A 25,176-nucleotide genomic window follows, 5' to 3' on the forward strand; every position below is an offset into this window, starting at 1 on the left:
GAGACATAAACATGCTACCAAATATATGATGTCCTAAATATAGTGGCACTAAGTCTTTTTGCTGTGTTACTAGCAATATCCAAAATCAAATGGACTTTAAAATAGTATATTTTTATCTCTCAGCTTTAAGTAACAGAAAAACCTCTTGCTCTCTGGAAAAATGAAATAATCTTATCTAGGAAGAATCTTATCACTTGTTACATGTTGATCTTTTGATCTACATCAACTTTATTTTTTTTTTCGTCTATGGAAACTAATTGTCCATTTTAATAGATAGGAATCTGATTCAGTATTTATTTATAGTAAATTACACTTCACATTAGCTTATTTATGGTCTGATATCTTTCATAATATATATATATATATTCATTCTACTCAGTTTGTTCTCTTGTGAAAAGAAAGAAAGAAAGAAAGAAAGAAAGAAAGAAAGAAAGAAAGAAAGAAAGAAAGAAAGAAAGAAAGAAAGAAAGAAAGAAAGAAAGAAAGAAAGAAAGAAAGAAAGAAAGAAAGAAAATAAAGAAACCAAGCCAAAAAAATCAGGAGAACAAAATATAATCAGACATGGTTTTAGCTTAATATGTAAGATGTGAAGCATAAAATTTCTAGAATAAAATTGATAAACAGCTCTGCCATGGCCTTGTGGTTCTTTCACAAAGTTATAGAGACTCAGAAGATTAAATACTGGGAACTTAATAAACAGAGTTCTGTGTGGGGATCTGTAGGCTAACCTATTAGTCAAAACATACTTTAGGCCAAAATGAAAGACTCTGTTCATTTATTTCTCAGATAACATAGGAGTTTAGATGGAAATGTATATATATAAAAGGATTCATTGCTATGCAAAGTGACAGAAAACTGAATTACAGATCGGAAAATATGAATTTGGACAATGGGAATGCCAGCTTTGCTTTTGTATGATTAATGATGAAGGTAAGATATAGTAATTGCTGAAAAGATATGAGTAACAAGTAAAATAATTATCAATGAGATAAAATATGCTAAGATGTGCAAGTTAGAATCCCCTGAAAATTTTGTGGTGTAAATGGCCCAAACCAAACAGACACATTGTTGACAAAATCTGATTATGTGGTCTGATTTGGATGGAAAAAAGTACACCAATTTCAATATCTAGTTAATTAGATTTCAATAATCTTACCATGATAAATTAAACTTCTACATGTCTTTTATTCTTACATAGACTACACTTTATTCCTAGAATGTATTACTTATAGGTGGCCTGGTATATAGTTTTCAATGGTAGAATGCCATATTCTTACAAAGTCTTCAGTGTACATAAAATATGCTATCTATGGTGATAATACAGAGCTTATTTATATTTTTATATAAATTATTATATAAATAATATTATTATATTATATTATATTATATTATATTATATTATATTATATTATATTATATTATATTATATTAATTATATTTTGTGAACTAAGCAGCTACTTATAAATATAGTAGAAAAGTATCATAGAATGCATAATGCAAATGCTCGTTTAGAATTTTAATGGAGAACACTTGGTAGATGGCTAGTAAATTTTGAAACATTCTTTAGAAAAAAAAAGTCTATGTTCTGTAGGAAAAAAAAAAAAATATATATATATATATAAAGAGAGATAATGTGTTGAAAGTGGATGACATGAAGAGTACTGATAAATTATCACTTTACATATGGTCTTTGTCTTAAGAACAAAAACTATCTATCAACCGTGTCTTAGCAGCATTGATGACTATAGAGATGCTGGATGAGGAAAGATAACAGCTGCGGAGAACAGAGCAGGTTCATGATCCTAACCAAGTTACACTGTTTTTCACACTTTGACTTGCTGTAACACACTGGTTATGACCAGTTTTACATTAGTATTATTTATATTACTAACAGTAAAAATATTATAGGATTTAAATCATACCGTTTCCATGTGTAGTTGTAACAAGCCAATTCAACAAACAAAAAGCAAGCAAGCAAACAAAAACAAACAAACAAAAAATAACAAAAACAACAAAAACTTTGATTTCAATGAAAAGTAATTTATATAAAATACACATATTAAACGTGTTACAAAAGATCATGGGAAGGTTAAAATGTGCATGAATGTGTGTTAAATTCAGGAATGCAAAATTTATATATTCTTATCATTGTGCCATGAATTGTTTTCTAAATAGACTGACTTGTTAACTCTTATGATTGGCACAGATAATGGATGTACTATCACTGGCAATATTTTTGGCATCTTAATTTCAAATACAAATCACTTTAAAAACAAACAAACAAACAAGCAAAAAAGCAGAACAAGAGAATGAAAGAGAAGTGGCCAATGATTTTCAGTAAAAAAAAAAAGTATAATTTCTTCCTATAACATACCATTAATTGAGGTATAAATAATGCTGAAGAATCTATCAAGAAAGGATATTGTAGTTCTCAAACAAAATGAAAGTCAGGCTTATTAATGCATATATCCCAAGAGTTAAAATCATTACCACATTTAATTGCTTAACAATTATTTCTGTCATATCAATTTAATGGTTAAAACAATTATTTATATTAGAAAATGTAGTTCTGCGTCAGACAGTAATTTAAAAACACAAGTGGATTTTCGGTCTTGTTTACCCTATACATTATTAATATTGGAATGGCTAGGTCCAAAGATCTGGAGGAAAATTAGAAATCAGTCAGGTGATAAGAAGTTTTAGAGGATGAATGTGCATGCTGAAAACTGTGGCTTTCAGAATCCTATTTTAGAACTGAGTGCCAAGTCAGGTAGAGCTGATAACTATTACATTTAATTTTCTTTTGCATTCTAGCAATATGAGCCACCTGCTCCTAGTATGTCTTTATCCACAAGATGGCAGCTCTGTTTACATGGTCACTAGCTATTGCAATATTCAACTTGAAAGTCATAACAGTTGTTTGTTTGTTTGTTTGTTTGTTTTCATTTTATAGCAGATACACTTTTCTACCTCATGAAGAAACAAAAAACAAGTAATCCCAATTCAAAGTATTAACTACCTACAATGTTAAGGTAAAATTTGCCAAATTTTGCTGATGTTTTGACAGATCAAGTGAAGAATTTTTAACAGCACAAAAACTATTTTTAGAGTTTCAGATGAAATCTCCTTTCACATGTATATGTTTTCAGCTACTACAATCTCTAGGCCTTTCAACCCAGCACAGCCTTTATAAAGTTTAATTTGAAGAGTACAAAATGTTCTACTGATAGTATAGGAAATATTTACATGTATATGCCTAAATGTAAACACTTAGATTTCTTCTAGATATAACTATATTTTTTGTTTAACACCTAAACTAATCAAGAATGTTCATTTATGTTATTAAAAAATATACATTTAGGTTATTAAAATCTAAAAGATAACTTTATTTCTAATGTAAAAGACATTGAGAAGATTACATGTAGGGATTAATCCCATGTACTGAAGAACTAATGTTTGTTTGTGCCTTGTAAAATTAATAAAATACAAAGAAACATAAGCTTAGCTCTTGTCAAGGAGTTTAAATTTTTCAATTATTCTCAGTTTAAGTGGTTAAAAAGATTCTCAGATTTCAGGCAAAGGTATATAAAATATGAAAACCTTTTTCTTGACAATGAAACCCAGTAAAGTAAAATGAAATTTTGATGCAACAATTCATAATTTATCATGGAAATAGTTTTTTCCTGTGGGGTGGCTATCTAAGGGAAATCTGTCTCTGTGTAGTCTTTGTAGTCTTTGCACTCTTCTGGAGTGCTATTTTTGATCCCTCAGAGAAGGATATGCAACTCTGAATTACTATTTTAATTTTTATTTACCATCATCCAAGACCCTTCACACACACCATTATAAATCAGTAGACAGGAGTTGTAGACTGTAACAAATACAAGATACATTGACGAGACTTAACTCAGAGAGAGAGAGAGAGAGAGAGCACTTAAATAATGTGGCAGGAGTCCATATGTGAGTGGTTGTCTGGACCAGCTAATGGACAGTAACTTGTTAATGTGTCAGCAAGGCAGTTATTCATGGCTTAGGTGCTCATACTTGCTCTTGTAGCATTTTACATAATGAAAAGCACAATCCTGGGATGTGAAAGGCCTGAGAATTAGAGAACGATTGGTATCCTAGGTCATATCAGTATTGGCTAAATTGAGATATGTAGCAAAAGAGAAGCAGAAACAAAGGATCTAAAAATAAAGGAGATGTGATGGAAGTATAAAGGTAATTTGATGTAGTTTAGACTTCTGTGAAGACACAGAAAGCCATCCACTGCATGACATGGGCATGAACTCAAGTCGGCTATCTCAGAGTAGATGATTCACTACAGATTACAGTCTCAGTGATTTGTTTATTTAGCCACACTGCAAGAGCATAATACTGGTCTTGTAAAAATTTTGTAACAGAAGTGCTCACTTTTCATCAGAGAATGTTAAAATACATAAATTTCATGAAACTTTTCCATTCCATAAAATAAGCTGTGAAAAAAATATTTTGGGAGAAAACAGTTTCAAGTTTTCTGGGAAAATGTCGGGGTGGGCACAATTCTGGTTCAGGCTTTCCTACAATGTATAAATTTAATGTTGTATTCTGGTCTACCATACGAAGGTGTATTTTAACACACTTTTTTAAAATAAGCATTTTTTTATGGATTAAAACTCCATGAGAATGAGACTGGAATGAAAATTTCCAATATCCTCAAAGCAAACAAATAAACAAACAAACAAAAAAAGAAAGATTAACTTTTTGCAACACTGAACATAAGAATTTTTCAGATAAAGTTTAAGTTCAAGATGAACTTTTTTTTTTTTTTTTTTTTTTTAAATCCCTGTAGTTTAGGAGGCTAATTCTCTTTTTCACATGTGATGTCAGCTCTAAATTATGCATGTCTGAGACTTAGGATTTTACTGCCTAAATTCAGAGATTCCTAAGATAGCTGTGTAGGAAAGGGTGAAACCATGCAAATTGGGCCCCAGAGCTACCAAAAAGAGGAAGTGGAGTGTCTGTCCCATATACATGGTTAAGAGCAATACCACATGTCAATTGAGATATGGAAATATCTTCTACTTCTCTAATGACAACATTACTGAAGTACTTCAGCCAAAACCTCTGCTCACAAGCATCTCCACTTTGACTAACTATAACTTTTCCATAACTGACACCTCCAAAGCATTTCATGGGTTCTAATTCTGGAGCTGGATGGTATTCAGACCATCATGTGGTGCACACAAGCTTTGGAGAACTTGCATTACTGGATCCCAGAAGAAACAAAGAAAAAAGTGGAAGACAAAAACAATAAGAATACAACAAACAAAGTTTCTGACTAAAACAAGGAGCAAATGGTCTTTTTGTATGTCTACAAATCAACCCTTTAGCACCTAGCTTCCATAATTGCAAAGAATTTCTATTCTTTGTTAGTCTATGGTATTTTAATTAACATAGGACTTCTTTACTGACTCAGTAAACCATTGACTAAACAAATGACTTTATTGACTTTAAAGTTTGAAAGTTAAAATGTGTCTAGAAACATAAGAGAAGTTTTATAATCACTTCATACACAGGAGTTAGAATTTATTCTACATTAAAAAAAAAAAAAAAAAAAAAAAAAAAAAAAACCTTCTGAGTTTTTTATTTAATTTTCTGTATCAAAAATGCAGTCTGTACATGTTTTAGTCCAAGTAGAAAGAGCAAAAATACTGATGGAAGCCATAACTGCCATTCTAAATTTTTTGGCCAAAATAAGGATCACAGGAGTAAAATGAGTGAGAACATCTGCAGGTGAGTTTTTCAATACTAAATGCTAATTTGAACACCTTGATCTGTAAGACAGTTGACCATACTGGAGCATTATTTTTAGACATTATTTCAGTAAAAGGAGCTCTGTTAATATTACAACTCAGTTGAAAAAGAGGAATTTTTTGAAGTCTGTGTTTGAAATCTTGACCTTTGAGAACACTTTGCATGATTACAAGATACGATACAGGCATCCTTCTTTTTAACTTAAATTTTCCACGACTGACCGTGCCAGATGAAAATTTAGAGGGGGTGTTAAAAGTATGCAATATCAATGCCAATTTGTGGGGGACACACCTTATATGAGAAACATATCATGTGAAATATTAGTGACCAAACAGCTGTACAACTCTTCTTCATTTACACAGGTATCAAATTATTCCCAAATGTCATATACTCTTATATTCATATTATTAAACTTATATGACTGTGGTGGTTTTACTCATCTAGGCAACCCAGCTCCACCACAACCACTCTCTTATCTCCCCCTCCTCAAAGGGAAAGGGGGAAAAAGACAATGGAAAATGCTCAAGGGTTGAGATAAGAACAGGGAGGTCTCTCAAAAATTGTCACAGGCAAAGCAAACTAATAGGGAGATGAATGTGACATAACTCATTACTAACAAGCTAGAGCAGTGAGAAACTCAAAACAAGCTAAAAACACCATCGTCCCATCCACCTTGTTCTGTGTCCTCCCCCTGAGAGGCACAGGGGAATGGGGAAGGGGGGCTGCAGTCTGTCTGTAATACTTTTTCTCCACCACTCCTCCATGGTTATTCTCTGCCCCTGCTCCAGCATGGCATCCCTCTGATGGGATGCTGTCCTTTCTGAACTGATCTTATGTGGGTTTCCCACAGGCAGCGTCTCTTCAAGAACTGCTCCAGTCTGTATCATTGGATCCATTCATCATGAGCAAACTGCTCCAGTACATGTCCCCCATGGGTGGCAGCTCCCCCCAGATCCCCTGTTCCTGCGTGGGCTCCTCTCCATGGGCTGCAGCTCCGGCCTGGTTTCTGTTCCTGTGGGGGCTCTCCATAGGCCGCAGCCTTCTCCAGGCCACATCCACCTGCTCACCTGGGGGCTCCTCCACAGGCTGCATCGGGAGATCTGCTCCACTGTGGGACCCATGGACTGCAGGCGGACAGCCTGCTCTAATACCTGGAGTACCTCCTGCACCTCCTGCACTGGCCCTGGTGTCTGCAGGGCTGTTTCTCACTCCTCACTCTCTCAGCTCTTGTTGTGCATCAGATTTTTGTTTGTTTGTTTGTTTATAAATATGCTCTCTCAGAGATACAAACAACATCTCTTATTGTTTGTCAGGTCTGAGAAGCAGTGGGTCCCTTTGGAGCTGGCTGAAACTGGCTGAAAAATCTAAGCTGCTTGAAGACAGCTGAGAAGTCTAACATGGAGCAGCAGCTGGGCTCTGGTCACAGAGGCAATCCCTGCAGTCTCCAACCACCAAAACCTTGCCACATAAACCTAATACAATGGCATGATACATCTATTATGTTATAAAATACTGTTAGGGAGAAGTTATAAATAAAATAATTAAAAATATTATCAGTGCAATTTAATATTGTTTAACCAAATTAATTCCAGAGAACAAAATTCTCTGCTATCACAGGTAACATTTTGAATGTTACAACATGATACAACTTGTTTGTACTCTTAAAGAGTTAAATTCTTTAGAATTAATATACAGTAAAGCACATATGCACTGTCATAGACTGAAAATTATATAGAAGACTTTATACAACACTATATCCAATAACACTATTACTTTATTATGAATAGTTTATTAAAATGGTAACATCTTTGTTTTTTAGAATGGTTGCAGTAATTAAAGCTGGTTAACCATTTTCCACAAGATAAAGAGTCAGCTGAATTTTGTGGTGTATTTTCAATTAGCCTAGTAGATTAAATCTGTCTTGGCTTAAATTTGTCTGGATGATTTAAAAGGGTAATGTTATGCTATATACAGGATTCGGTTTTAAATTAACACTCACAAATTTAAGTGTGTATGTGTGAGCCAAGATCCTATCTCCCTTTACAATCAAAGCAGAGTTAATCAATGCAATCATTGGAGCCTAGAAATAAGTTCAATTTAGGTATCTATGGAGAGATACTGTTGTCTAAATAGAGTTGTTTAATAGTATTTGAGATTACAAAGGTATCCGAAACATCTACATGTCAATGTAGCTTATCCTTTCTGAGAAGTGCCTGGTAAAAGCAGTAGTTACAGAAGATCTGTGCCCTCCTTGTCCAAAGTCTACAGGCCGGGTTACCCAAAGCATCACAGATAGCACCTCATTTCTTTAAGGATTAACCCAGATGGAAAAACCCAGCTATATAGGTGCCTGTATTTGATGTTTGCTATTCAATCCATTTGATCCAGGTCCAGAAGTCTCCACTGATCACACAACTTATCTACCATCCTGTACCCTAAACCATCATCTGAAGTAGCAATGAATCTTTTTGCAATTGGTTTAAATCTTCTTTGTTTTCTGAAGTTTAATAGCACCTTTTCAATGTTATTCAGGATTACTAGTTTCTTAGAAGTTGTCTGTTAAAATAAGTACTTAACTTCTTTAGTCCATCCTTACAGAAAACTGTAGAAATTTTGTTCCTTTCACAACATAAAACTCAACATATGTATCCCACTCATCATCCATTCCAAACATGACATAAAACAAGCATAGAATCATAGAATTATTCATGTTGGGAAAGACCTCTGAGATCATGTAGTCCAACCTTAAACCTAGTACTGACAAGTCCACCACTAAACCATGCTACTAAATTCCAAATCTACACATTTCTTGAAGACCTCCAGGGATAGTGACTCTTCATTTCTTGAAGACCAGGGATAGTGACTCAACCACTTCCTTGGGCAGCTTATTCCAACACCACACAACCCTTTCAGTAAAGAAATTTCTCCTAATATCCAGTCTAAACCTCCCCTGTCACAACCTGAGGTCACTGTACCTTGTCTTATCATTTGGTGCTTGGGAGAAGAGCCCAATCCCCACCTCACTACAAACTCCTTTAAGGTAATTATAAAGTACAGTAAGGTATTCCCTGAGCCTTCTTTTCTCCAAGCTAAACAACCCAATATCCCTCAGCTTCTCTCCATAAAACTTGTTCTCTAGATGCTTCAGCAGCTTTGTTGCCCATCTCTGGAAACACTCCAGCACTTCAATGTCCTTCTTGTAGTGAGGGGCCCAAAACTGAACAGAGTACTTGAGGTGCAGCCTCACCATAGATGAGTGTAGAGGGACAATCTCTTCCCTGGTCCTGCTGGCCACACTATTTCTGATACAAGCCAGGATGCCGTTGGCCTTCTTGGCCACCTGAGCAAACTGCTGGCACATATTCAGCTGCCTGTTGACCAATACCCCCAGGTCCCTTTCCCCCAGGTAGCTTTCTAAGCATTCTAAGCTTCCCCAGCCTGTAGCATTGCATGGGATTATTGTGCCCCAAGTGCAGGACCCAGCACTTGGCACTGTTGAACTTCATAGAGTTGTCCTTGACCCATTGGTCCAGCCTATACAGATCCCTCTGCAGAGCCCTCCTACCCTTGAGAAGATCAACACTCACGCCTAACTTGGTGTCATCTGCAAACTTACTGAGGGTGCACTTGATCTCCTTGTCCAGATCATTGATAATGATATTGAAGAGAACTGGCCCCAGTACTGAGCCCTGGGAGGTACCACTAATTACTGGGCTCCAACTGGATTGAACTCTATTCATCACCACTCTTTGGGCCCATCCACCCAGCCAAGTTTTAATCCAGTGAAATGTACACCCATCCAAGCCTTGAGCAGCCAACTTCTGCAGAATGCTGTGTGAAATGGTGTAAAAAACCTTACTGAAGGGGGCCTTTCTTGCCCCTTCAGCCCTTCCAGCACCACATTTGCTAGCTGGCAGTTGACTGGAACCTCCTGTCATAGTTAGGACTGCTGATAAATAATGGAAAGAGACTTGGTGAGCACTTCCACGAGCTCCCCCTGTATCCTCAGATGGATCACATCTGGCCCCATAGACTTTCATACTTCTAAGTGGACTAGCAGGTAGCTAGCCATTTCCTTGTGGATTATGAGGGCTTCATGCTGCTCCCCATCCCCATCTACCAATGCAGGGGGCTAAGTACCTGGAGTAGTCTTGCTGCTAAAAACTGAGGTAAAAAGGCAGAAGTACCTCAGTCTTTTCCTCATCTTTTGTTATATTTCTCTGCACATCCAATAAAGGATGGAGATTCTCTTTTGTCCTCCTTTTCTTGTTTATGTATTTATAAAAGCACACACATATATATATGTTACCGTTTTTAACAAGCAACAGACAGATTAAGCTCAAATTGGGATGTCGCCCAATGCAATTATGTGATGAACCTTGACTAAGTAAGTAAGCCTAAAACTTATTTCTAGGGACAACAGCTTTTTTATTATTATTCTTTTCTTTTCTTTTCTTTTCTTTTCTTTTCTTTTCTTTTCTTTTCCTTTCCTTTCTTCTTTTCTTTTCTTTTCTTTTCTTTTCTTTTCTTTTCTTTTCTTTTCTTTTCTTTTCTTTTCTTTTCTTTTCTTTTCTTTTCTTTTCTTTTCTTTTCTTTTCTTTTCTTTTCTCTCTTGTTCTGAAAATAAGAAATTTAAATATGGACCACCTACATCACACTGTCAGAAAAAGAGTCCAGGGAGCCCAGCTCTTACAGACAATGGGACTGTATACTCCAGTCCCTGTAAGGACTTGTACTAGGAAAGTACACATCAGCATTACTTTTTTTAATTTCTTGAAAATGCAGTATTTTTTGTTAACTCAACAGAATAAAACACTTCATTTGGAAGACTGGTAGAGGGAATGAAAGAGATCACAGAATCACACACAGAATCACAGAATTTCTAGGTTGGAAGAGACCTCAAGATCATCGAGTCCAACCTCTGACCTAACACTAACAGTCCCCACTAAACCATATCCCTAAGCTCTACATCTAAATGTCTTTTAAAGACCTCCAGGGATGGTGACTCCACCACTTCCCTGGGCAGCCTGTTCCAGTGTCTAACAACCCATTCGGTAAAGAAGTTCTTCCTAAGGTCCAACCTAAAACTCCCCTGGTGCAACTTAAGCCCATTCCCCCTCGTCCTGTCACCAGGCACGTGGGAGAACAGACCAACCCCCACCTCACTACAGCCCTTTAAGGTATCTGTAAAGAGCAATAAGGTCGCCCCTGAGCCTCCTCTTCTCCAGGCCGAATAAGTCCAGCTCCCTCAGCCGCTCCTCATAAGACTTGTTCTCCAGGCCCCTCACCAGCTTCGTCGCCCTTCTCTGGACCCACTCAGGCACCTCGATGTCCTTCTTCTTGTAGTGAGGGGCCCAAAACTGAACACAGTACTCGAGGTGCGGCCTCACCAGAGCCGAGTACAGGGGGACGATCACCTCCCTAGCCCTGCTGGTCACGCTGTTTCTGATACAAGCCAGGATGCCGTTGGCCTTCTTGGCCACCTGAGCACACAGCTGGCTCATATTCAGCCAACTATCCACCAATACTCCCAGGTCCTTCTCTGCCTGGCAGCTCTCCAACCACTCATCTCCCAGCCTGTAGCTCTGCTTGGGGTTATTGCGCCCCAGGTGCAGGACCCGGCACTTGGCCTTGTTGAACTTCATGCAGTTGACCTCAGCCCATCGGTCCAGCCTATCCAGATCATCCTGCAGAGCCTTCCTACCCTCGAGCAGATCGACACACGCACCTGACTTGGTGTCATCTGCAAACTTACTGAGGGTGCACTCAATGCCCTCGTCCAGATCATCGATGAGGATATTAAAGAGGACCGGCCCCAGCACCGAGCCCTGGGGATGAACATCACCATATTTTTTTATACTGTCTGGATCTGTTATTTTATGTACTACTATCCTATATGACATCTAACTTAAAAGTCATTTAAAAAAATCCTGTGTAAAGAATATGTATTATTTCTTTCCATTTGTGATACATCCTTGAAGACTAAACTGTAAACTAAATAATCCTGGTCATTGTAATTCTAGCAAATGTCAGTGTAAATCTAGATCTTCATATGGAGCATATAGATCTTCAATATGAAGCACAGAAAGAATGTTAATCAATAAAAACACTTATTATCTCTATATTACTTAAGATACACCAAGGAAGATTAAAAGGAAAAAAAAATAATAAATGCATGTGGTTATTTGCATCAGCAGAATTGTGACAGTACATGGGCTTTCTGAGGTGGGACTTGTACATAATGTGTTTACTTTTCAGCTGTGACAGTTTGAGATTGTGATATATCTCTTTTTAGATTTTGTGAAACAAATACATAAATATATATGTATTAGAGATATTAGGACATCTAGACTAACATGTTTGTTGGTTCATTTTGCATGAAATTAAAAATCTACTTTCAGAAGAATAATCTATGACAAATTCCTACATAATAGAATAGGAGCTGCATCCTATGCTAGACCTTTGCCAGGGGTATTTCTCTCACATTACTCGTTTCATGTCACTCATATCACATTACTTAAGTCATATCAGTATTTATTTATTTATTTATTTATTTATTTATTTATTTATTTATTTATTTATTTATTGTATCTTAGTACCTATTAGTACAATATCACATTCCAGTCATAAATTTTTAAGACTTGATTTGGGTCTATGGAATTCCATAATCAACTAATTTGAACTTATTTATTTTGTGTTCCTCTTACTTGTCATTAATTTTGTGAAATAATTTATTTTGCTTGTTTCTTTAAAGCATTTCTTTCTTAGACACACACACAATATATGTATACGGTCTCTTATTTTTTACAATGCATTTTCTGTTCTTCAGAAAAATATTTTTGGTTAGTTATACCACAGTGACTATACACTTCATTCCTACTTTATTAGCATAATTGAGAAGAAGTTTGAAATAATCTGGGAATAGATTACTGTATTCATATAGACTGCTGAATTCGTATGCAAATGTACTTCCAGTCCACACTTTATAGTCCTTTTTACACTATAATGCTAAAATAAGACATAAACTACTTGCATTTTCCTCTTTACCTTGCTTTAACCTGAATAAACTCCCAAATGGATTTTAAAGTCTGCCTTATAACCTTACTTTGGCTTTTTTAATAATAATTAGTTACATTGTTTTATTTTCTGCCTTAATTTAAATTGCAAAACTAAATAAATATTATCTATTCTCCATTTCCTTGTTGAAATTAATGAACTGCATATTCTATTTCATCTGCTTTGGATTAAATTAATAAAGTTTGAATTCCATTTTATCTTTTCTGAAATTAATAATCTGTATGACCTTTGTTAACTTTCTTTAACTTAAAACAGTAATCTTCACATTTCTTTGTATTTTATTTGTCCTGAATTGGTAAACCCAGGAGATTCATCTCCTTCAATAAAATTAGCAGAAACCTTACATATTTATTATTTAAATACAATAATTCTCTATTACAATTTCCTTGCCATTGTTCCTTGGTTTCAGTGAAGATCTAAAACAATAAACTGCTAAGAAAAGCATTATTTTATAACAAGTTATTTGCTTCCTTGTGCATTAGGAAATAGTTTCTTCCTCCTCCGTGCCCCTTTTCCATCCCATATTTCTTTGTGATTTTTAATCATTTAATATTTCATTTGTTTTTTGCCTTTTTTTCCCCCACTAAGATGCACCCTGAGCCTCTATCTACACAGCTGTCCTCTGACATGCTCTCTTTGCACAATCAAATTTGCCATGTAGCTGTAATTCATTCCTGTGGCAATAGGAAAGAAAAAAGTCTATGAATCACCTAAGTCCAACTAAAGTCTTTAAATAGACTTTATATTATCACTGTGCATACAGATGAGTTTTACATTATAGAGTTTCCACAGTTTACTTATATACAGTTGTCAGATCATCCAATAGAAGACTCCTGGGAATGAATGAATGAATAAATAAATAAATCTGACTAGTATACACTTACAAAGATGATATAAAATATTTCTCTAAAAATAAAATAAAAACCTTCACTATATTTGCATTATTCTTGTATGCAAGACTTTTTTTTTAATTATTGTTTTTATATATTCATTTAGCATAGAATTAACACAAATAAACTGTATTTATAATAATAAAATTATATAAAATATAAAAATAATAATAAAATGTCATTTGAGGATACACTGAAAACTGCTGGTACATTCTAAGTCTCTACTCAGTGAGACGGTGGAAATGTTTGTGTACTTCATATTTCAGTCCCTCTAAGATGCTATTTGGATCCACTGGTGAAGCACTAGCCCTGAGGTCTCTTTGCCAATCATTTTGTCGGTTGTCACGTAATTCCTGTTTGTAAGATATCCTCAGATATTTAAGAAATGTCATTGCTGTCTTGATAGAAATCTAAACTGTGATTAAGATTTGCATTTTTGAAATCACATTTTTTCCTAAAATCACTCTTAGACTATATGTCCTAGACGACTCCTGACTAGAGTAGGACAGTAAATTCTACAAGATGAACTGGGATATTGGGAAATACAAATGAGAAGAAAGCCCTAGCAAATGAAGGACTTAATCCTAAATATACTGAAATAATGGAAAAATTTCCAATTATTTTTCCAAGCCAAGCCTCAAGGTGATAAGGAACACATAATCAATAACAGATTGTCAGGTATTATCTTCAAGTTACCTAAGGCCAGATCTCCAGCAGATTTAAACTGGTGCAGCTCTATTTATTTAAATTCAGTATACAATTTAGCACATTTTATGAGACTGTATCAAAAAAAGCATCCACTGCTTACCAAAACATCTCGTAGAAGTGATATGTCCCTGTAGATTAATTTGAGGTCATTTAGAAGAAATATAAAATATGGATAAAATGTTTTAGACTTTGTGATCATTAGAAATATTTTAACAAAATTGCCTTGTTCATTGTTTCTTTTTTATTATTATTATTTTGTATAAAGTAATTTAATCAGGGAGGTATAATATCTGCCTTTAATTACAACACCTATCTAGTCTGAATAATTTAACCACAGAGCATTTTGCCTGCAATGTGTTATAACAGGTCACTGATACTGCCTATGATTCCTTTTCTCTCAAACGTTTTTTTCAAAACCCTCACTCTCCTTCCTTTTTCTGCATGAATTATTCAACAGCTTGAAGCACTAGTTAGAGACACTCATAATATACTAATGATTATGCTTCAAAAGCTTAAAAAGTAAGGATTCCCACATGGTATTTTCCTCCTTTGTATTATGAAACAATACTTTGGACTTGAAACTGCCCATGGTTCAATATCCAAAGAAATGTTCATCAAGATTATATGTGTTCAAGTATGATATTCTTTGGGAATACTGATTCTCCATGACTAATTTTTTTTTTTTTCAGCTGCCTGCAGGAGCCCCATTTCCAAACACATGAGAAAACAGAAATACGCTGTTAGGACTGAGTGCTTGGTGCTGATGCCAACACAGGAAAGTTCCAGCTCTAAGGATCCTTTAAAATTAAAAATACTGTCCCCTGCTGTTTAAGCAGGATGACTGTTTACTCAGAGATGAATGCACATTAGAAGAGATATTACTGCTTAGACAGGGTCTCTCAGCAAAGAGATTAAAATGCTGACATTTTCTGAATAAGTAATACGAAACATTTAAGTTTTTGTTATTGTTGTTTTTTGTTTGTTTGTTTGTTCATTTGTTTTTGACTCTTTGAGTCAAAGTTCAGCTTTTTTGTCACTCAGAATGAAAACATTTTACATATTTGGAAAACAGGAAAACAGATGGAACATTTTCTTAAAAAAAAAAAATCTTAGAACATATATGCTGTTTTCCCACAAGCATCAATGTATGCTTTGTGTCTTTCAGACAGACAGCTTGAGATGGTCAGGTGCTGAGAGTGAACATATTCATTTTCCATTGTAAAACTTGATTTTACGTCTACTTAGAGCATGTTCATCTTAGTTACATCAAGTCCTCCTTGGTTTGCAGTCTATGTAGCTGCAGGGAAGGCAGATGTTAAAAATTCATGGTGAATTTTCTTTAAGCACAAGCAAAACTCAAGGCAATAGATTTTCTAATAAAAAGAGCTCACTTTTATCTACACAGTTTAAATAATAATAAAAAAAAGACTCCATCAGTATTTTTTATTCTTAGAAGAAAAAGAGCAAAATTATAGTTTTAGCAATGTGATTTTAAGAAACTGCCTAGAAATAATTAATAAGAAGGTCTGTAGAAACTGTCATATGTACATATGATGTCCTTAAATTAATAGACGTTTACATTGCCTACATTGTTTTCCGCAAAGAGTGCTGTTCCATTCTATTTGACCTTAATTAGTATAATTGATAGTAGTTTTAGAGCTGCATACCATTTTAATCATGTAGTTACAGCTTTCATGACAGAAGAAAAATGAAATAGCAGCTGGGAGTTATCTATTAATAGTGAGGGAACAGAAAGGTAAAAAGAAAGACTCTTCTCTTCTAGGACTTCAGGGTTTATACAGCGTTAGTAATGAATGACTAATGTATTCTAAGAGGAGCATGCTGATCTCCAAGGATGTAACGAAGGGCAGCAGGAGGTAGGATCAATGTGAGTTAGAAATTTGATATCATTAGGAAATCATATGGCTACACGACTATATAGATAGACCAGAAAAAATGTCAAAGTTTGGGAGTATAAACCATGCATATGCATTCATGTTTGAATGGGATTACCTCAGTATTTGTGTTAGCGGTTCAAACTCTGACATACAGAGTACTTTGAAGTTTCCCAGAAAAGTATGCTACCACAGGCCACTTGTTTAGAGTGAGAAGGGCAGAGCAATCAAAATCCATTTGAAAATATTATTTGGAAAACATCTGAAACAAGCCAGGGTCTAAAGGAAAAAGAATAAACAAGAAACTTTTTAAGCTGTGAGAGAAACATACTAAGGTAATCAGTGGATTTTTTTTTTCCTTTTTTTTTTTTTTCCTTTTGTCATTATGACATATTTCAGTCTGTTCTATAGAAAAAAAAAATGTTAACCACGTATCAGAGTTAACACATTAACGTCAATAAAAGTGAGGAAAAGAGCAAAGTTGGGTTTACATACGTTCTATCTCTACAAATGAAAACATATGCACAACTATTGTATTTATCACATAGCTATATAGAAATGGACAATTAAAAAATATCAGATTACTTTTTCCAACAAGTATATCAATTTGGAGTCTTGTATCACTTGCTTTACTTCTAAATATATAAATATTGCATTCTATATTTGCCTCTGTACTGATTTAACTCAGAGTTCCTTAGAAGTAGCTACACATTTGGGAAAATTAAATCTTTTCCACTAGTCAAAGGGTACTAAACAACAAAACCCAGGGCACATATTTTGAAATTAATTCACAGCTCTGACAAAACAGAGAATCCTGATTTCATTACAGTTCTCCCTTCACAATTGCATAAATCCTGAAAAGTAATTATTGTTTGTGATTCCTTCTCCTGTGTCTTATAGTGAATGTGGAGTATTATTGCATTTATTCAGTACAAGCTATCTCATATTACACTGCAAATGGTAAAAATGAAAGGAAGGAAGGCAAAACAAACATAGAATCATCATGGAATCATAGAATGGCTTGGGTTGAAAGACCTCAAAGACCATCTAGTTCCAACAACCCTGTCATGTGCAGGGGCGCCACACACTAGATCAGGTTACTCAGGGCCTCATTCAACCTGGTCTTGAACATATCCAGGGGTGGAACATCCACAGCCTTTCTGGGAACATGTTCCAGTGCCTCATCACCCTATGCATGAAAAATTTCCTCCTAACCTCTAATCTAAATCTCCCCTCTTTTAGTTTAAAACCATTCCCCCTCATCCTGTCATTATCTGACTGAGAAAGAATTGCTCTCCATCTTTTTTAGAAGTTCCCTTTAAATACTGAAAGGCCACAATGAGGTCACCCTGGAGTCTTTTCTTCTTTAGGTTTAACAAGCCCATTTCTCTCAGCCTTTCTTCATAGGAGAGGTGCTCCAGACACTTGATCATCTTTGTGGCCCTCCTCTGGACCTGCTTTAACAGGTCCACATCCTTCATGTGCTGGTGGCAATAGAGCATAAAATTTCTGAGATTTCACATTATTCTGATAAATAAAATCATAATTTATGTGGTCAAAAGTTGTTCCTACATAAGTCAATGAGAAATCAGATAATTAAAGTTTTGTTGGTAATACCATGAAATAAAACTCCAATTAATATTTTTTTTAATTTGGTAATTGCTTTGATAATAAAGTATATCACAGTATTTTCTAAGATTACAGTCTCAAATACTTACATAAAAATTATTCCTTTTTTGTTTATTCAATATTAATTATGATAATTAATCTTGTTATTTAGATTATTATACGTACAAATATTGAAGCAGACAAGCCTTCCCAGGCACTCATAGGAGGTGTTCTTGTACTATTCATTTAATTTCAAACATACTGTATAATTGGTTCAATTTATGGGTGAGTTGTGTTTGAGTAAAATAACTTTTTTCATTTTGATTAAATAAACTGCTTCTCCCAAAACAAGAAAATATTTCATGTTTATTTTATAATCTATATGTATTCAGGAAAAGAAATGCAAACCACTGGTGGGACTGATTTACTAACAAGTTTTACACTGTCCTTGACCCACAGAACTTTTAGAACAAAATTATTTTGGCCTTTTGCTTGCATGAAAGATGAACATAAAGCTAGGAATGGAAGTAAGGAAGACAAAAAATTTCAACCTTTTCTCATACTATCCATATTTATCATGAAGAGTCAATTGCATTTAGGTAAAACAATTTCCGGAAGACATCTGCCTATAAGTTACCATGAAAGTTTGAAATCCTGATGCCTATAGTTCTCAATATTGCTAGCAGTGTGTCCAGAAGCAAATCATTGTTTCATGACTGTGGCACAGCAACTGTGTTTCACTGTAAAATCTTATGGGTAGTGAAAGTGAATCTTGATCCCTTGATCACAGAAGAGCATTATGTTTCATACCTCTGTGCCATTAGGAACTAAAAGTGAGACACAAGCTATACATTGACAGCTAGTAATGTAGCACTTTTTTTTTTTTAATTATTATTATCATTTATTCTATATATGGTCAGAGATACTTTCTTCTATGATCACAAAACAGTGTTTTAACTGAGCTCATCCAAGCCCTAGGGCATCATTACAAACAGTAAGCAAAACTGTGACTCATCTCTGTATGACTAATATTTTTGTCAAGGCCATCTAATCATTTCACCTGACAGCAAATATGGATTTTCAAAAGAATATGGGAAGGAATTTACCCGTGTGCATTTTCATTGGAAAGGGGATCAAAATAAAACTGTAATTTCCTATCTTTGTGATTGGGTGAGTTAGACATATGCTTTAGATACATAGACATATACTTTTAGCAATGCAGGGTAGTGAATCAGGAGAAATACTTCAGAGAAAACGGAGAGTCTATTTGAGACATGGATTAGGATCAGATGAACTGAGCTATGCAAATACCTGCTTCTTTTCGTTTTAAGGCAGTCTATGCAGTCATCTGAGATGCAGACATCCACAGTCAGGTGAGTTGAATTTCATTGTGAATACATGTATATCTTCACAGGGAGGATTCAGAACATGTTGGTCAATAGCTCTATGTCCATGTGGTACTGGTCTATGACCGGTACTTTTCAATATCTTCATCAATGACATAGACAATAGGATTGAATGCACCCTCAGCAAGTTGGCAGATGATACCAAGCTGAGTGGTGCAATCCATACAACAGAAGGAAGAGACCTGGACAAGGTTGAGAAGTGGGCCCATGTGAACCCAGTAAGGTTCAACAAGTTCAAGTGTAAGGAGCTGCACTTGAGTCAGGGTGACCCAGACATGAGTACAGATTGGGTGAAAAATTCACTGAGGGCAGCCCTGCAAGAAGGGCTTGAGGGTTCTGGTAAATAAAAGCTTAACATAAACCAGCAGTGTGCGCTTGCAGTCCAGAAGGCTACCTGCAGACTGGGCTGCATCTACACAAGAGTGGTCAGCAGGTCAAGGGAGGTGATTGTCTCCCTCTACTGGGACCTTGTGAGGCCCCTCTTGGAGTAGTGTGTACAGGTCTGGTGCCCTCAGCACAAGAAGGATGTGGACCTGTTAGAGCAGGTCCAGAGGAGGGCCACAAAGATGATCAAGTGTCTGGAGCACCTCTCTTATGAAGAGAGGCTGAGAGAACTTGGCATGTTCAGCCTGAAGAAGAGAAGGCTCTGGGGAGACCTCATTGCAGCTTTTCAATATTTAAAGGGGGCTTATAAAAAAGATGGAGAACAACTTTTTACTCAGGCAGATAATGACATTACAAGAGGGAATAGTTTTAAGCTAAAAGAGGGGAGATTTAGATTAGGTTTTAGGAGGAAATTCTTCTATCAGAGGGTAGTGAGGCACGGGAACAGGTTCCCAGAGAGGTTTTGGATGCCCCATCCCTGGATATGTTCAAGACCAGGTTGAATGAGGCGCTGAGCAACCTGATCTAGTGTGTGGCATCCCTGCACATGGCAGGGGGATTGAAACTAGATATTCTTTAAGGTCCCTTTCAACCCACGATTCTATGATTCTATGATATCTTAGAGTTACTGTTATTTCTGACAGGAGTTACAGCAGCTGTTCGTTTTCAAGAAAAAACAGAAAAACAAATTATGTATTCTTACATTATCCATAGGCAGAGTCTGTAACTCATCAGATGTCTGTTGAACAAAATCTCCTTGCTATTGTTTGAACTTCATCATATGTAGTGGGTTTACGTGGCAAGGTTTTGGTAGCAGGGAGCCATAGGGGTGGTTTCTGTGAGAAAGATCTAGAAGCTGCCCCATGTTTGGGAAGGGCCCCATTGTTTTCCAGAGCTGAGCCAATAAGCAATGTTGTTTTGCGCCTCTGTGAGAGCATATTTAAGACAGGGAAAAAAACGCTGCGACACACAGCAGCCGGGAGAGTGAAGGGAGTGAGAAACAGCCTTGCAGGTGCCAAGGTCAGTGTAGAAGGAGGGGGAGAGGTGCTCCAGGCGCCGGAGCAAAAGTCCCCTGCGGCCTGTGGTGAGGACCATGGTGAAGCAGGATGTCCCCCTGCAGCCCATGGAGTACCACGGTGGAGCAGGGTTCCACGCTGCAGCCCGTGGAGGAGACCACGGTGGAGCAGGTGGCCTTGCACCGACGGAGGCTGCCGCCTGTGGAAGACCCTTGCCGGAGCAGATTCCGGGCCGGACCTGTAGCCCGTGGAGAGGAGACCACGCAGGAGCAGGTGACCTGGCAGGAGCTGCTGCCCGTAGGGGAGCCTGGTTGGAGCAGTTTTCTCCTGAGGGATGGACCCTGTGGTACGGACCCATATCTGGAGCAGTTCTGGAAGAGCTGCTGCCCGTGGGAAGCCCACGCTGGATCAGTTCATCAAGGACTGTATCCCGTGGGTGGGACCCCACAGCACAGGGGATGAGAGTGACCGAGAAGGAGCGGCAGAGAAGAAGTGCTGTAGACTGACCATAACCCCCATTCCCCTGTTTCCCCTGCACCGCTTGGGGGGAGGAGGTGGAAGAGGGTGAAGGGGGGGGAAGGTGCTTTTGGTTTCTTTCCTTTGTTTCTCACTTCTCTAGCTTGTTAGTAATGAGCAATAAATCTTACTATCTATCTTCTTATGCTGAGTCTGTTTTGCCCGTAACAATAATTATTGTGTGATTTTCTCATCCTTATCTCAACCCTTGAGCCCTTTTCACATATTTTCTCCCCATTCCTCTTTGAGGAGGGGGAATGAGAGAGCGGCTGTGGTGGAGCTCGGCTGCCCACTCGAGCGGAACCACGACAACATAACAGATGGAAACAGTTAACTTCAATTATGTTAACTTCTTGTTGGTCTTTGGATATCTTTCTGCCAACCTTGTTCAGCTATATAGAATTTGTCTCTGTGTAGGACTTGAGTTAGGATGAGTTTCCTCATGGGTAGTTATGCTGTTTTATTCCTGACTGCTTCAGGTATTGAATTGTGAAGTGACCGTGCAACAAAATCTACTTAGCATGCATTGGGTTGTAAAGTCATCTGCAAACCCACCAAATGACTCCACTTCTAGCTTCTGGTCAAGAATGGTAGTACCTTATAAAGACAGCAAAATTATGTAAATTGGTATTTGATAACTTACCCAGGAATATGCACAAAACACAAAACACTTTTTTCTTAAACAGGAAAGGTTATATTTTAGATATGAAAATCTTGGACATAAACTACTTAGGGGTTTCCAGAATGTCTTCATGACTTAATGCACTAAAGCCTTGGAACACAGGTTGATTTTTGGCTTTTGAGTACAAAATGGGATGATTCATGCCCCAGGCTTCAGGTATGAGCTCTTTTATTGTAATAGTGGTTTTGTTTTTACAGCATCTCATGCTCAGTTCAGCTGCAATTTGCAGGTATCTGGGATGGATTTACCACCCTAAATAGCAACATGAACAGGATTCTAAATTATCATTGAGAAATGTTAAGAAATATACTTAAGGAATTTGATATGTTTTCTTCCCTTTGGATGAATATAGCAATCACAGAATGCAGTTTCTTGAAAAGGTCACATTAAGTAGATTTTTGCACAGTATGTTATGTTGCTGTTGCTGAAATATATTTCATCCTTTCCTAAGTGCAATACATAAGGATAAATTTTCTCAAATGCATTATGCTGCATTTTCACACCAGCCTTCTTTAGCAGCAATTATTTCAGAAGAGTAAAGGATCAAGAAACAGAGTAGGTAAATAATAGAAGGGAAGAAAGAGAAAGAGAAAGAGAAAGAGAAAGAGAAAGAGAAAGAGAAAGAGAAAGAGAAAGAGAAAGAGAAAGAGAAAGAGAAAGAGAAAAAGAGAGAAAATGTACCCTTAGGGACAGACTAAAATCAGAGTTTTCAGTTTTCAAGCTTGTATTTCAGTTTACTGAACAAACTTTCTCTGTGTCTGGTCATTTTTTTTTTTTTAACTCCTTCTTCCTCCTCCTCTTCCCCCTCCTCCCCCCAAGCTCTTTTTTGGCCTGCCCTCATCTTCAGCTGTTAATAAGTGATTTGTAAGAGTTACTCGTATTTACAAAGCACACAATACACAAATGGCTTTCTTTTTCCATCCTGTGTATAAAATATAAATGTGTGACTTTTACCCCTACCTTCACTTTTTTATTGATAATTAGGAACAGAAAACTACTTCACAGTAAGAATCTAAAAATAAAGGTAATATTTTGCCGTAGGAAAATTCAATTTCTTGTATTGAAAGAATGTGAGAACCAGAAATATTCTGAGTCAGCAGGTGATATTTCATGATGTAAGTTATGTTGCCTGTTAACCAGAAATCATGAATTTATCGTTCTCTATCAAAATAGAAAGTATTGCTCTCAAATAATAACAAACGATAACAAAAAAATTATCTTGTCTGGTACAAATAAAATTAATATTATGACAAGACCATTTACTCAGAATTATAGATTTATAGATAAACCCCTAGAATTATAGATTCTCAGTACAATTCTTGCATCCTTTCATTACTACTACATATCCTTTTTTAACTGAACAATGCAGAGGAGGTACAGAGATCACTGTTACTGAAAACCTCTTCACCTTGTTTGCTACAGGATTCCACATTTAGAATTTAAGCTGTTAAGGTACCATCATAGACTAAAGCAAGCAGTTTTGTACAGTTTTACACATTTTGTCTCCATATTTTTCAGTATCTGTTGAGTAACCTGCTGATTTTACTGCCTCTCCTTCAGCAAATACTTAGCTTTCTTAACTGGCTCTTCTATATGAAACAATATGAACAACTTTTTGTAAGTACAAACTGAGCATGATTCCAAATTTCATTTACTTATTACACTATCAAAGTCTACAGTTCAACTCAAGAACTGAGTGAAAAAGTATTTTTTTTCTGCAGACACCATACTGGATAGATTCCATTGTTTCATGACATTCCATGTCTTTTGACACTCAGTTTTAAAATATTTCCTAATGGCCAGTTGTAAAGTTTAGACTGGCTTAAAATTTCTCAGGTAACATTTTCAACATTCGTAATTCAAATACACAGTTATATTCATAGTAGTGTTTTTGTTTTGTTTTGTTTTGTTTTTAAATACTTAAAAATACTTAAAATGATACTTAAAAGCCAGCTGGACAAGGTCCTGGGTGACTAGCTCAAGGAGCAAGGGACTTAGACAAGGTGATCTAGAGAGGTCCCTTCCTGCCTCAAACATTCTGTGTGATTCTGTGAAAACAATTAGTCGTGAAAATTTCTGCTTTCAAAATGATTGAGTCATTAAACTGCTTAAAGTAAGAGACTGGATCTTTACCCTATAATTAACTTTATAAATAAGCCTTTTTTAGACTCATGGGTATACACTATCTGTTTGAGTTGTCGGTTTACTCCAAAAATGCTGTTTCTGACAAATCAGTATCTGATTTTGACTCCTCACTCAAATTATTAAACACACTAGGCCCAAACTGCTGAGTTTTCATTGATGGCGATGAGAAATGACCCACTATTGGTATCATCTGCATCTTGTTGTTTCTTTTAACCCTCATTGATAAAGCACACCAGTTCCTTCGTAATGAACATATTTTCAGCAAATCATTAAGACTTCATTTTGGCATTTCTGATTTCTTTTGATTTTAATCATTAATCTTCTGTTTCCCTACTATATACTGAACATGTTTCTGGAGGAAATGTGATAGAGCAGGGCAAAGGAGCCAAGGAGCCTAAGTTGGCAGCAAAGTCTTGTGTTTTGTTTTGTTTTGTTTTGTTTTGTTTTGTTTTGTTTTGTTTTGTTTTGTTTTGTTTTGCTTTGTTTTGTTTTGTTTTGTTTTAATTGGTAGGAAACAGAAGTGCTGAGGTAGAAACAGGCCAGTCCCTGTTCTTACCCCTGCCGTCAGAGTGGTTCCAAAGAGTGTTTATCAATATGGTGATTGGTGCTTTATATATATATATATATGTGTGTATGTATATATACATAACTATAAATATATACACATACGAAATATACATATATATTAAAAATTAATTTAAAATATTTTAAAATTAAATTTAATTATATATTAAAAATAATAAAAAATATATATCCACCCCATGAAGACAAAATGTTATGAGTGAATATATCTGTAATGGCATTTTTCTTGGTAACCAAAGAAGATGGTGAACCCCCACATCTTTCCTTAATTTACCATTAGCAATAGCTAATTATCATTAACTGAATGGTGACATACTCAAGAGATAGGAATACTTTTGCCTGTTAAATAATTTATCAGTCATACTTATTTTCACACAAATTTATCATACTTATTGAATCTCATATGAAATATATCTCCTGCTAGGGGAAAAAAAATGGAATGCCTAGTATTTTTGCATTTTGTGTTGTACA

The 25,176-nt window shown here is 36.0% G+C and overlaps 1 protein-coding gene across 1 annotated transcript in view; it reads right to left on the minus strand.

The window, feature by feature from the left end:
* The window catches only part of MGAT4C (MGAT4 family member C), a 369,191-nt gene that overhangs the window by 136,312 nt on the left and 207,703 nt on the right, over window positions 1-25,176 (minus strand). The window lies entirely within an intron of this gene.

Source organism: Anas acuta, chromosome 1, assembly GCF_963932015.1.
Source record: "Anas acuta chromosome 1, bAnaAcu1.1, whole genome shotgun sequence".
NCBI lineage: Eukaryota > Metazoa > Chordata > Aves > Anseriformes > Anatidae > Anas > Anas acuta.